The sequence below is a fragment of the Callorhinchus milii genome, unplaced genomic scaffold (genome assembly GCF_018977255.1).
Source record: "Callorhinchus milii isolate IMCB2004 unplaced genomic scaffold, IMCB_Cmil_1.0 Scaffold15, whole genome shotgun sequence".
Lineage (NCBI taxonomy): Eukaryota > Metazoa > Chordata > Chondrichthyes > Chimaeriformes > Callorhinchidae > Callorhinchus > Callorhinchus milii.
Window position 1 is genome coordinate 5,969,863 of NW_024704756.1, and position 13,720 is coordinate 5,983,582.

At 38.7% G+C, this 13,720-nt stretch overlaps 1 protein-coding gene across 5 annotated transcripts in view; it reads right to left on the reverse strand.

Moving 5' to 3' along the window:
* Nucleotides 1-13,720, reverse strand: part of diaph2 (diaphanous-related formin 2) — a 275,153-nt gene that overhangs the window by 78,371 nt on the left and 183,062 nt on the right. The gene's annotated exons all lie outside the window — the stretch shown is intronic.

Below are 13,720 nucleotides of genomic sequence, written 5' to 3' on the forward strand. Positions count from 1 at the left end.
ACCTCAGCTACCTGCAACCACTCAAATATGCAGGTTTGAGCTAAATCAATTCACAACAGATAAATCTATGAATAGTGCTCTTTGAGAATCCTTTTATATTAGCATGTGAATTGCTACCATCACTGACTTAATCCCTCATGCCTGCACAACATTTTTCTGCAATATTTCTCTAACCTTTTTCTGAGTTTTCGTCAACTTCAACTAAATTAGTTTTGGACTTGCCTATCACGGGCCAAAGTGAAATTATACAATGGATCTCCTGATAACTCATCACTCCAAGGGAAAAGGACTCAGTGACGAGTTATCCAGAGTGGCAAGTTCGGCATATGTGTAAATACATTAATAAATGTGGCTGGGATATTGACAGAAAATAGTGAAAATGTAAGCAAGGATCGAGTTATCAGGAGAGAACTGTATTAGTATGGCCTGATCACATGCCGGTGTGCTTGAAATCAGCCTGTGTTTGGCTTCTACATTGGGATTGCGTCAATGAAGTGGAAATGATACAGCAGGAATGGTAAAGGATGCTTTTTCTCATAGAGTTCCACCCTTTCCTAAATTGCACTTTCCAAGAAAGCACTGAATCTTAAATAGAATATATTTTATGTTTTTTTTCCCAAATTTAAGATATCTCATTGGGAATAACTGGACACTCACTGGATTTAGCTTCGATACAATCTACAACAACAAGATTCCATTTAAAGAGCGCCTTTCACGTCGGGAGGACGTCCCAAGGCGCTGTACAGTTGGGTAGGACCCGAGCAGGGGGGAAAGGGTCAGGGTGAGGGGAGGGAAGGGAGGGAGCGAGGAGGGGGTAGAGAGTCGAGAGGGGAGCTGAAGGCACGGTCAAAGAGAAAGGTCTTGAGACCGGCCTTGAAGGAGGAAAGGGAGGAAGCGGCGAAGGCACTGGGGTATAGAGTTCCAAAGCCTAGGGGTTGAGAGGCTGAAGGCCCGGGCACCGATGGTAGGGCGGTTGGGGCGGGGGATGTGGAGCAGACTGGAGCCAGAGGAACGGAGGGTACGGGCAGGTAGGTAGGGGGATAGTAGATCAGAGAGGTAGGAGGGAGCAAGGCCGTGAATGGCCTTGTAGGTGAGGATGAGGATCTTGAATTCGATCCTCTGGGGGATGGGAAGCCAGTGGAGGCGAGCGAGGGTGGGAGTGATGTGGTCGCGAAGCCTGGTGCGGGACAGTACACGAGCTGCAGAGTTCTGAATGACCTGCAGCTTGTGGAGGGAGGTGCCGGGAAGGCCGGCGAGGAGAGAGTTCCCATAGTCCAGCCTTGAGGTGATAAAGGCGTGGACCAGAGTTTCAGCAGCGTGAGGGGTGAGGTAGTGCTGTAGTCTGGTGATGTTCCGGAGGTGATGGAAGGCGGTGCCAGTTGTGGCGCGGATATGAGGGAGAAAGGACAGCTCAGGGTCGAACAGAACACCGAGGTTCCTGACTGGCTTTGAGAGGTGGAGAGTGCAGCCTTGGATGCTGATGCTGTCAGTGCCTGAGGTGCGGAGGCGCTGACGTGAGCCAATCAGGAGGGCCTCAGTTTTACGCACATTGAGCTGAAGAAAGTTGTCTATTGTCCAGGACTCAATGTCAGACAGGCAGCTGTCAGGACATCGGTGGTCATGAAGTTGAGGGTAGAGGAGGAAAGGTAGAATTGGGTGTCATCCGCATACATGTGGAAGTTAACCCCATGTCTGCGGATGATGTCACCAAGGGGGAGCATATAGAGGGTGAAGAGGAGGGGACCGAGGACAGAGCCCTGAGGGACACCGCACGAGACAGTGCGGGGGGTGGAGGAAAAGCCGTTAGTGGAAACAAAGTGAAGACGGTGGGAGAGGTACGACCTAAAACATTCAAGGACAGGGCCTTGAAGGTTGAGGTGGGAGGACAAGCGGTGGAGGAGGATAGCGTGGTCGACCGTATCGATTGCTGCCGATAAGTCGAGGACGAGGAGGCAGAGGGAGCCCTGGTCGCAGATGGTCAGGATATCATTGGTGACCTTGACCAGGGCAGTTTCTGTGCTATGGGCAGCACGGAAACCAGACTGAAGGGGTTCGAATAATGAATGGGTGGAGAGGAAAGAGCGCAGCTGGGAGGTGACAACTCTTTCAAGGACCTTGGACAGGAAGGGGAGGTTGGAGATGGGCCGGTGGCTTGATAGCTGCGACGCATCAAGGGAGGGCTTTTTCAAGGTGGGAGTAATCTATTGTGGTAACCGCCAAAAATAAAACTTGTCTGTGATTTGGCTATCAAATAAAACTGCTCCTCGTACAAAGCTCAAAAGATAATCACCAAATTCTTCAATAGTTTAGTCTGAGTAAAACATACATAGTGCAGGAATACATAAAACATGTAATATGCAAGCAGAACGAAATGATCATTTGTTAGGCTAACATTTTGTAGTAAACACAACAACAACTTGGATTTATATAGCGCCCTCCACGCCAGACGGCATCTCAGAGTGCTTCACAGTAACAGATCCCAGGGCTGAGCCAGGGGGAGGGGGAGGAAAGTGACCAAAGGCGCGGTAGAAAAGAAAGGTCTTCAGCCGAGACCTGAAAATAGGAAGAGAGGCGAAGAGAGTGAGGAAGGGAGTTCCAGAGCCTCGGGGCGTAGTGGCTGAAGCACATGCTTTTGAAATTGGAGGGGATATAAACCACCTTTCAACTTGAAGAGACGAATATAATAATATTGAGTACAATTTGATTAAGAGGAAGATGCAGGAGATTATTTTCTCAAATAGTAAATATGATCAATAATGATAAATATGAATGTTAAAATATGATTGAAAATGAGATAGGAACTTTTGGTCCTGAAACAAAACATGGATTTGGATTCATTGTCTTTTTTTAAAAAAAAATTCCCTACAGTAAATTTGGGACTTGGTAATGACAGCTATGTATATGTTATATATGTACATACACAGAGAAATCAAATCAAGTTTTTGACTAAAGGTCATTTTCCTCTCTCCATAGATGCTGCCTGACCTGCTGAATGTTCCCAGTGACTTGTGTTTTTATTCTACAAAATAATTCTGTTCAAACAATTATCAACACAAAATAATTCTAACCAGAATATTGAGTTATACAATCATGCTTAAAAATGTAATACTCAACAATAAAACAAATGTATTCTCTCCCCTATCCCACCCCCAGTTAAAGCTGCAACACTAGTTCTATAAAGGTAAAAGCAGGAATACAACAACAACAACAAAATTACATTTGTAAAGCACCTTTCACGTCTGGAGGACGTCCCAAGGTGCTGGACAGACAGAGTTATGGACCCAAGCTGGGGGTTGGGGTGGGTAAGGATTCTTTGACCCTTTTTTTCCTTTAATATTTACCAATTAAGATTTATAGTCCTAATTAGAATAGCATTGGAAGACCTACAAACAACTGTAATTAGTATTTAAATTATAGATTAATATGCAATGTGCATATCATGATTAACTTTGTATATGTCAGCCAGAGGATCCCAAGAAATAATGAGATTCGAATTTACTATCCTTTGAAGATAATTAGGCAAGGTTCTAGTCAGATGAAAAAACAAACATCAAAAGAACAATGGTGCCAAGGTATTACAATATTACAAGTAAATCAAACATTTATAGACTGGGAACTTATCACTTCTCATTGCATAAAGTTTTTGTCTAAATTTTACAGGACAGAGCTTAAAGCTGTAGTGTCCTGTCATTTGTAGTTTGAGATTTTAATGCCGCAAATCAGCTTCGTATAAATCAGAATTCACCAACAACAAAAATCTGTAAATGGTGCTTTTCAAGTGAGAAACTGCAGGAATAAACCAACCAGTTTGTAAGCAGAGACCTATTGTCATGGTGATGTGTCTGAGGATGCAGTTAGCCAGAGCTTTGTAGTTACACATTTCCAGATATCACTATGATTGACAGAACATCACTCCACAAACATTCAGTACATGTCAAAAAAGTTTTTGAACTGAAGCTTTTTCCTTATCTGGATGAAAGAAAATTGGTTTTGAGGATAGATTGCTGTTAAATTATTGCTGAATTAAAAATCATAGGTCAATAATGCATATTTGCTTGCCATATGGACATTTTCCATTAGAAACCTAAGCCTCTAGATACTAAAAAGGTAGGTCTCCAACAGCAGAAAGGTTGAATGGAAAAGGAAAAAAAACATTAAATGTTTGGGTTTAAAACTAATTGAAAGTGTGAACCGCAGCTCAAAGAGACGACTGGTGTAATTATTGAATACAGGGCCTCAGATCTTGAATGCTGATATCATCATAGTGCTTTATGGTGGCAAAGCTTGAACTTTTTTTGAAAACTAGGCAATTTTTGCAATGTAAATTTATGCTTAATCAATCTGCTGAGATACAGAAATTAGATTGTGATGATGGATTTGTCACAAAGGACAAATGAGTCATTTGTGTGCCCATGTAGCTGGCTGTGATTCTCCCCCCACACACACACTTCTCCCCCATGGGCCATCACAGATTGCTTGCTGGCAGCACAGCCACAGAATCTCCTATCATCCAATTCTTCCAATTTCCACTTACAGTTGCAAAATAAAAATGTAAGTGTCAGCCCTGGAGATTCTACACACTACAATGGTAATTTCTCTCAGCTTTTCCAAATGTATTGTGTGGGGAATGACTGCATGATATGTATATAGCTCCTTTTTGTTTAAAAAACAGCATGGTTGGCATTCAACCCAACAAAGGATAGGACTCCAATGACTTTTCCAGATACCAAGGCACCCGACTTACAGACCGATGGACCTTCCTACAAAATGCACATCTCTTCCGAACTCTATCCCTCTGTCTATCTTTGTACATTTTCTTCTATTCGGTTATATAAATGTTCTGACCTCTTTATTGATATATTTTATTATCTGTGTTCAGGAAACGACTGCTGTGCTGTAAATATAACAAATCACTGTTGATTCTATCACCGGAACCACATTGTACAAATCAAGAATGAACAGTCAGCAAAATGGTCTGAGTATCTTACATGGTTTCCTGGAAAGCCACATGCTAGACAGAAAAAATCAAGAAACTTTTGGGTCACTGAGAATTTGAAGAGGCAATTGTTGGCATGACTTTTATTTAATTTGTTTTTCTAAACCCTAATTTTTTCAAAAGAAGTTTCAAAAGGAATACAATTTTAATTGACTTATTTAAAAACATTCGAGTAGTCATGTCCAATGCACTATTATTATTACTGAAAAGTTCCTACTATAACAATGCTGTTTTGATAAAGAAATTTTCATGTGTTGCAAAATATCTAACATTGAATCTCACTCTCTTCTGATATTTTAATGTAATGTTCTACTGCCATTACCTCAAATAGAGAAAACAATTATTTTCTGTCAATGCAGATTTTTCTTAAAAGGAAAAATTGTCTCAGACAAGTCCTTCATTTTTACTTCATCTGATTTCTACATATATTCATTGCCCTAGATCTAATGTCCTTGAAGTACACAATAATGAATGAATAGTGATTCATGTAACATTTCCACATTAAACATTAGATAGAAGCGCTCAGCATGGATATGTACTGTCAATTACAGTTACTCTCGCAGTGATGCTTTGTATCATTATTTCAGGATGTGAAATCGGAAGAGTCAATTATACGTTTGATGTAATGTACTGTTATTTATTGTGCCATTTCTTCCTCTATAAGACCTATACAAGCTACATGTACAACTATCAAAACTTAAGTCTATATATCATCTTTGACAACTTCAGTTTCCCAAAAGTTATACAGCTCATTTTTCATAATTACATCAAAGATGACAACAGTACAGCAAATACTGCCACATGGATATTTCTATTCATTGGTAATTCAGAAAAAAAGCCTTTTTTTAAAGTGGAAGACTATTCTGAGTACATCCAAAAATATGTTGTTATGGATGTTGTGTTTTGTATATCTTTGAATACAGTCTCAAAGGTAATAAAGTGGAATGTTGTTTCCATGAAGGATTAAAATGTAGTGAAGAGCATCAAACAGATGGCAACCCTAAGCAAGATTTACTGTAGGGATTTAATGGAACTCCAAGTGGTCCTTCCAATTATTCTCTCTAATCAGCATTACTGAGTGGATTGGAATCCATTTTGTAGCAGACCTGTGTGCAATGAAAGTAGCTTGAATTGTTAAAATTAGTTATTTACAAAGTAAAAAGACAATGTTTCTCAATAGCTGTGTGGATAATTGCATTGAGAAACACAAACATGGGAGATCTCAAGTTCAATCCCATGGTTTGTTCTGAGTTTGACATCACTGGTCAAAACAAACTACAGCTATACATGTCCAGTCCTCAAGAAATGTCCTTTTCAGTAGTTAAACAACTAAGTATACTTTCCAAGAGTCAACTAATGTTACAACTTTTCAAGCAAATCCTGAAATCTACATTTCAAAATTATTATCTCCACCTTGCATTGTCTGAGGTGTTGAACCTCTGACAATGCAACACACCCCAACATTGTACTGGGAGTGACAGCTGAGACAATGCGATTCCAAATCCTGACGTGGGCCTTGAATCCACATGCTTCTGCCTCAGAGGCAAGAGTGCTACCACTGAGCCAGACTGACACACACTTCCATATTTGAAACTTGTGGGGAATTTTGAATATCTGATTACAAAACCTCAAGGTAGAACTTTCAAACTTTATTTATATTAAGTTTGAGTTTGAAAGTTCATTGCTCTAATAGACTACAGTAATGCTGGATTTCTACTAAGTTTCTGACATCAGTTACATTTTTTAAACAAACATTTCCTGCAGGTAGTTTCAGGAATGAGGTGTAATCTTCAAAACTGATTTTATGCTGCACTTTTAGTGTTGACTTAATGCAAAATTTGTGGCAAATCAACACTAATAGTGTGGTATAAATCGGTTATAAAAAAACCTGGGAGAAACAATTTGCTGGGAAATGAGACAAGCTGATTGAATATGCAGGGGTTCAAGAAGAGTTTTTTGAGAGTCTATTTAAGAATTCACTGGAATTCTTGAGAAACAGATCTGCACAGTCATCAAAGTACAAACTGCTATCAAAAGGCAGAAAAGAAGCTTTGGAGAATAATCACTGAAATCACAGCAATCAATGAATTATCTCAACGATCGGATAAGTATAAATAAATATATGCGCCCAATTGTAATAGTGCTTTTCTAAATAATTCAGAGGCACATTTTTAGCATAGTGAGTCTTTCTGAGCTACTTAAAAAGATGTGTCATGCAAAAACAAACACCACAGAGGTTATTAAAGACAAAAGAGAAATCCAAATTGTTGAAAGAGGAAGATTGTTTGGGTCAATCCGGAGATAAATTTTGAACGACATTTAAATCCAGATATTGGAAATCTAGATTGTTTGATGCTCAGATTGAGAAAGATGTACAGTTCTACTGAAAAAAACATTGTTGGAAATTTTATGATAGGAATGAATGAACAATCTTAATCTTAGATATTAAAATGATTTCATAAATTGCAACACTCCAAATACTAGGTGGCATCAAATCAACAGCGGGTGCAAACGCAAAATGTGCAATCTATTATACAAGATCATGTTACAAGGAGTTGTGCCATTAATAGATAGGACATGTGTTTACACCAACAATTTCAAAGAATGCATTTATTATGGCATATTTTTAGACTTTACTTTGGTGATACGAGGGTAGGAAGGGATGCACAAGCGCCAGATATTTACGTGCAGGGAGGAAGAAAATCAAAAATGCAAAGGAAATATAACCTAAGGTTGAGCCACCTTCCACAACTTCATGTGACAAAACCAACAATGAATTGGCAAGCCCTGGTAACAAATTAACTTTTACTCAGTTAGGGAATGGTGTAAGCAAAAGAAGAAATATTAAGATACACTTTAAAAAAAAGCATCTGCAAGGCACCCAACTATGGGAATATTACAACAAAGTTTAGTATGCATGCTTATGAACTTTCTAGCATGGGGAAAACTGAATAGCAAACAGCACCGAGAACCTTGGAGCATTCCACTTTCTTGAAACTGCACTAAGAAGTCACGTTCATTCCATCAATAACCTGGATGGGAGGCAGCTAACTCAACACAGATGTGCACAATTTTAAAATAAAGGAAAATGTTACACATTACACAGTGAATTTATCCAGAGTTGTCAGTGGAGCTTCAGAAAAATATTCCAGGTAAACTTATGAATTCAGTTGCTATTCATTCAAATTGGATTTTCAATCGCGGTGCGAATTTCGAAAACGTAAAATTTAATGTTTTGCTTTCTTAAAAACTCTAAAACAATGAGCTGTGGGATAGCACTGCTGGATACAACTAGAACCTAGCCATGCTAACCATGCTTTTCAGATCTTCTTCAGATCAGATGTGAATTGGATTGCCTTACATTTCTCACATTATTCTGAGTTACACACCAAGTCATTATGATTAGAACCAACTACATTTCCTAGCATTGCTAAATATCTTATCTGAGTGCACTTATTTTAGCTTGATCTAGCTTTTCTTCTTATATATACCCAAGGTTACATTTACATTCGGGTGAATCACAGTCAGCTTACCAGCTTACATCAGGTATGACTTACACCTTTCAATGGACTGATTGGGGTACAAATAGCCAAATAATTTGCAAAATCAATCATCTTCAATGATAAATGTTGCACATTTCACATGCTTGACACCAAACAATGCAAATCTGGAAACTCGGTTAGATTGAATGACAATCTCATATTAAACCTGCCGAGTGATGAAGCTGGATCTCCATGGTACTTGTGAGGTGAGAAATAACATTTCACAATTGTTTCACTGTGTATCCCATACACAAAGGGTACTCTATAATGTGGTCACAAATCTGTGGTTGTATTTTGTTGCCTGCTGTCTGAAAATTCATTCAGGATCAGCAAAGTCTGAGGGTGCCTAAGACATAATACAATCTATTGAATTTACCACCAGATAAAACATCTTTAGCCTCAGCATTAGCCAAAGTGATGTAAAGCTCCCACAGAACAAACATAGTAGCAGCATATCTCCTAATCAAAACCTGATTGAAACAGTTTACCCATAGCTACCAAGGACGGGGGAAGCAAAGACAGAAAGGGAGATTAGATAAAACTGATGCAATCACAAATTGCTTTACATTTTTGTACCACATTTCAAACCCAATAAATTAAATGGAGCTGACCTACTTTGTGAATTAAAATTCTATAGATGTTTCTCTGAGTATTAAAAATAAAGTTCAACTGAATAGAAAGGATGAGACCATGAATCCAGGGTTGTATAGGATATGTTTTCCTCTCTATGTGCCAAAGTACACTTCTTAAACAAAATGTCAAAAATTCATCTGAATAAGCTATCACTTTCTCAAACGTAGTAATCAAAAACGACCCCTTACTGCTGATAATGCTTCAGTTTTGTCCATCAAGTGTCGTACAACAATCAGTAGATGCAACTGCATTAGTGAGCTGGACAGATTCACCTATAAATTCAAAACTAAACTCATGAAAAATTTGCAGTTTTCCCAACCCAAGTTTGAATAATAATAATCCTTGCATTTGATATAGCGCTTTTCACGTCTTCTCGACGTCTCAAAGCGCTTCACAGAATAGACTGTAAAGTGAATTGACTGTATATTTGTGGGCGAAACGCAGCAGCCAATTGCGCACAGCAGTGTCCCACAAACAGTCGTGGATTTAAGTGACCAATTTATTATTGTTTTTTTTTCTTGAGGGATTATTATCAGGTGTGTGGAGTAAGGAAACTTGCCCAAGGTTTCACCCCGCTTGGAATTTGAACCCAGGTCTCTCCCTTGCGAGGCGAGTGCTCTAACCACTGAGCTTCAGGAATGCCAATGAGAGCAGAATTGGGCTCTCAGTTGTGATGCCCTATTTAGTTGAATAACATGTCAGCGATCCCTGGAGCATTGCTTGCCAGGAAACTGGGAGAATCTCCATTCTCCTTTTGAATTAGCTTCATGGGATCTTTCTCCGACCACCTAAACAGGCAGACATATCCAACATCAATTTGATAGCCTCAAATGAGGAATCGGAAAACTCTGGGCGTTCATGGAACTATATCATACCTAAAACCAATTTCTTCGGGGGCAGGGGGAGGGATTAGAGATCAATTTTGACAATATTGAGCCTTCTTATTAATTTTCATATAAAAGAAAAGTATTACACAAAGTCAAAAATGACTTAAACTCAAAATCGCACACAAACATTGGACAATGTTTGCATTTAGAAAATAATAAATCTTACTATGTAATAAATCTTACATTTTAAATGCTAATTTCACAAAATATTGCATCTAGAACCTCATAGAATATTCCATTGTCATCCCCAGTATGAAAGACAACAATCTAATAAAGGATCATTTAAAGAGATCACTTGAAAACCACGAGTAGAGTAAAATATAATTATTCAGGACCATTTAACACTGAAACAAAATGAAAAGCGCACTGCAATAAGGAGAGCAATACATTGTTTTTTGTTAACCACGGAACCTAAATCAATAGTCCGATTAATTGTCACCTCAAGTGTGTAATAACTTGGGTGCACCATTTTTTAATGTTGTAGCTCGTCTCAGGAGACCGGTTACTTTCATTCTGTGATGTGCCTTTATGTGTCATGCAATATTTTTAGTTTAGTCGCTGAAGGAAGATACATCTGAAATGCTGGATAACCTCTAGTTATGAGTATACATGGGAGTGGTAGCTTTAATTATGGAATTTGCACAGCAGTGTATGCCTACTGCTCTCTGCTGAAAATGATTTATGCTCTGACATCTTCTGTATATTTCCTGAAACACTGATGCTGTTCCAGTACATGTTCAGATCACTCTCCATGAAATTCCATAACAATGTCATCTTTGCGCCATCAGAAACCAAACAATTCTAGCAGAAATGATTGAAATACAAGGCTGAACTGTTTGCACTATAGACTGACTACTGCATCACAATCATAAACAGGGATGTCCTGCAAACTTATTGAAACTTTTAATATAAGCAAAAATTGTGATGAAAGGCTTTCCACTCATAATCATTTAAATTGATTTTCAGCACATGGAACATTCTGTGGCTGAGTTCATGTTCTCCCATTCATTTTCATGCAGTTTGTGTCAATTTATTAAAGAGCTGCCTTCAAGTTCACATAGAGGTCATCATAAAAAGAATTGTTGGGGAACTACCTCTGAAATGAAATTTAATTTGGGATGAAAGATAGTAAGTGAGAAAACACATTTTTCTTTCTAAATTCATTTCATCGAACTCGTGCTTTCAGGGTAAGGTTTGTGGGCAAATTAACAGTGATCACTTTCATGTACAATTTTCGTTTAAAAATCATGACACATGCCTTTCTGCCCATCACACAAGATTAGCATGAGTTCCACACCATCTTCTATTTTTATTTGTATTTGCAAGTTAATTTCACTTCAATATAATATATGCATCTTGGCATCAGATTATTTATCTTGAAAACATTTTATGAATATCTTTGCTCTTTCTTTTCCATTACATTATCATAATTTCTCACTTCCAAAGCAATTTCTTGGGAAAGAGAATAAGAAAGTTCTGCCCTGCTTCTCAAGTAAATGTAAAAGTAAAAGCAGTAAATGTGCTACCACAGTTACTTTTAACATCAATAGTCCAAGTGCTAGAGTACTGGATTTACAAAGAGTCATACGTTTCAACCTTGGTGTATGGTGTTAATGTGAGCCTACCATCACCGGTAAGCTTTATTAGTTCTCACTTGGGTAAGCAAGTACACAGATTGATTGATCACTGAACTGTTTTGCTGGCTGTTATGGAATGGGTCTTTGCTCAGACTACTCTTCACCTCCAGGCTGAATGAAAAGCCTTAAGTGTAAAGTTATATCAATGGAAGAAACTAAAGCGGAAATGCTATCCATCAACTATAATGTCAGCCATGAAATCAGTATCATACTAACCCACAAGTAACCCAAGTGTCTGAAATAGTTTGGCAATTACAAATTGTTCCAATGATGTTGGGCTCAACTTCAAATGTCTTTCATGCTCAGCTGAAGCTTTCACTTGCTATTTATTTTTTCTTCACACTTCCAATTTTCTCGTTTTAACTCATGCTCACACCAAGACAAAAAACGCTTACTAATCAATTGAGGTCATACTTAACATGATACTGACTAACTCAAACCAAACCAAAGAATAAACCCAGCATAATTCTCATCATTACGGGTCAGAATCCTGGTCCATTTGGATTCACCTATCACTATCATGTGGAGGATTGCTGGCTATCACACTGAGAAAAATCTTTCTCTTTTTGAATAGTGTCATGGGATCTTTAATGTCCATCTGAAGAACTGACAGACAGAACATTAGTTTAAAATATCATCTTAAACCTGACACAACTGATAATGCAAACCACCTCAGTTCTACACTGGAGGGTCAGCCAAGACTATGATCTCAATTCTCAAACAGGGGCTTGAATACACAAACTTGTGACTTAGAAGCAAAAGTGTTACCAAGTAGGCAAGATCATTTGAACACAAACATTGTCTAACTGCTTCAATTCAATATGATTCAATAAATGGTTTTCAGAAGTGTGGCATAAAGTGGGAAGCCCAAATTATTTATCGTGGGCACAGTGCAAGTCACTTAATCTATAAAATCTTCAGGTGTTTCCAAATGGAGGATTGTGCAATTCACACAAGCTCAGTCTTCCTTTATGCAACATGTTCAACAGCAAATTGTTGCCCAAATACTGGTGATTCACCACTAAATATGCAGTATAAAAGAACAGGAAAAACTGTGACAACAACTGCTCTGTTAAGCAGTTTGCAAAGCAACACGAATGTCTTTGCATTAAGATCAATTTGATTTTGAATTATTAATTAGTGATGAACAGCCTGTCATTTCTACAGGCATAATGCACAGAAGCCAAAATACCATTATCGCTACAAGTGGCAGTGATAGCAATGACATGCCAGTGTTAAAATAACATTGTGCTATGGTATACTAATCTCTTGCTACCTATGTATAATAATAAGCCTTGCATTTGATATAGCGCCTTATCATGTTATTGAGAGTCTCAAAGTGCTTCACAGAATATACTATAAAATGAATTGGCTGTATATTTTGCGGGTGAAATGCAACAGCCAATTGTGCACAGCAGTGTCCCACAAATAGTCATCGATTTAGTGACCAATCGATTTCTTTTTTGAAGGAATTATTTCCCCCGGAAAAGTGATCCGCCAATTAACTAACAACCGGGTTTCTACTTATTGCTAGGTAAACAGAGGCGTGTGGAGCAAGGAAACTTACCCAATATTTCGCCCAGCTGGGAATCCAACCCAGGTCCTCTCACCTCGCGAGGCGAGTGCTCTAACACTGAGCTACAGGACTCCACATCAAGAATAACCAAGCATCCACGAGTAAATTAGATGATTGCCTCTCGCCAAACATGGACGTACACAATCCCACCCTAACCACTATCATGGTGTTGGCTTGGCTCATTCGTGGCATTCTACCCTCTAGATCAGAAAGTTAGGAATCTGGTCCCATGTCAGAACTTGGAGCTCTTGGTGTGAGCTAGTGACACACTAGTGCTTTGTTGGGGAATGCTGAATTAAAGATCCCTTTGCACTATTCTAAAAAAGAAAGGAGCTTCTCAGTGTCCTGGCCAACAATCTTCAATCCTCAATAATCCAATTCATGGTTGCTTGCGATTCACAAATTGTCTGTAATGTTTGGCAACAGGTTCAATCACAATACTTGACATT